Source organism: Lemur catta, chromosome 4, assembly GCF_020740605.2.
Source record: "Lemur catta isolate mLemCat1 chromosome 4, mLemCat1.pri, whole genome shotgun sequence".
In the NCBI taxonomy this organism is placed as follows: domain Eukaryota; kingdom Metazoa; phylum Chordata; class Mammalia; order Primates; family Lemuridae; genus Lemur; species Lemur catta.
Window position 1 is genome coordinate 98,869,591 of NC_059131.1, and position 1,695 is coordinate 98,871,285.

The window sequence follows — 1,695 nt, forward strand, 5'->3', positions numbered from 1 at the left end:
CTTTATTCAAATTTGGGGTAATTTTTATCACATAATTTTGCATTCATTTGATTTTTTAAAAACATTACATTAAAGTATTATTTATATTGACAACAGAGATAAATGATCCCTTACATTTTGACCCAGAGAAAATGCCTCATTCACCTAATCATAGTCCTAGTCCTGTATTCTAGGTAAGAATCAGCAAAAAAAAGAATCAGTCAACATGTTTAAATCACAAGACTTAAGGTATTCAAATGTCAACATTAGAATATAAAATAGCTATGTCTATAATACGTACATAAAAACTCAAAACATTAACAAGCATGAAACAGGAGGTTATTAAAAATGACAACGAAATTAAAGTTCTATTTATTAGGTTGGTGCAAAGATAATTGCTGTTTCGGGCCATGAATTTTAAATCATTATAACTAGGCTCAAACACATCTTTATTAATCAAAATAGGAACCATTACAATCAACATATTTTTGACAATGAGAAATAAGTTTGTTTATTACTGTAGCATAAAATTCCATGCTTCAGGATTCAACAAACTCTTGGAAAGCATTTTCTGCAGCCTGCCAGTTGAAGAAGCGTTTCCCCTGCAAAAAGTTGAAGAAGTGGTAGTCTGTTGGGGAGAGGTCAGGTGAATATGGCAAATGAGGCAAAACTTTGTAGCCTAATTAGTTTAACTTTTGAAGCATTGGTTGTGTGACTTGCACTCCAACATTGTCATGGAGAAGAATTGGGCCCTTTCTGTCGACCAATGCCAGCTGCAGGCATTGCAGTTTTCAGTGCATCTCACTGATTTGTCGAGCATACTTCTCAGATGTAATGGTTTCTCCTGGATTCAGAAAGCTGTAGTGGATCAGACCAGCAGCAGACCACCAAACAGTGACCATGACCTTTTTTTGATGCAAGTTTGGCTTTGGGAAGTGCTTTGGAGATTTTTCTGGGTCCAACCACTGAGTTGTCATTACCGATTGTCGTATAATATCCACTTTTCATTGCCAGTCAAGATCAGATAGAGAAATGATTCATTGTTGCCTACAAGAAGAGAAGATGACACTTCAAAATGACAATTTTTTTATCAAGCTTTTTCACCTTTCCAATTTGCTCCACATGCCAAACGACCATAGAATAGTCAATGTTGAGGTCTTCAGCAACTTCTCGTGTAGTTGTAAGAGGATCAGCTTCGATGGTTGTTGTCAACTTCCTATGGCCAACCACTACACTCCTCATCTTCAAGGCTCTCATCTCCTTGGCAAAAATTCTTGAACCACCACTGCACTGTGCGTTCCTTAGCAGTTCTTGGGCCCAATGTGTTGTTGATGTTGCGAGTTGTCTCCACTGCTTTACAACCCATTTTGAACTCAGATAAAAAAATTGCTCAGATTTGCTTTTTGTCTAACATTTCCATAGTCTAAAATAAATATAAAATAAACAGCAAGTAATAAATCATTAACAAAAAAAACATAAAGTGAGAAATGCACATTAAAATGATGTAGAACATAACCACATTTATTTAAGAATGTATTCCTCTCTTCTTTCTACTACTTTCCCCTCTTCTCACTACTACACTTGACTGGTCTAAAAAAAAATATATTCCGATATCAAAGGCAAATTTCAACAATGTTAAACCACAATTACTTTTGCACCAACCTAATAAATATGTGTATATACCTCCATATATATGTGTGTTTTACATATATTCAT

At 35.0% G+C, this 1,695-nt stretch overlaps 1 pseudogene; it reads right to left on the reverse strand.

Moving 5' to 3' along the window:
- Positions 1-431: 431 nt before the first annotated feature.
- On the reverse strand, positions 432-1,399 carry LOC123636517 (annotated as a pseudogene).
- Positions 1,400-1,695: the final 296 nt, after the last annotated feature.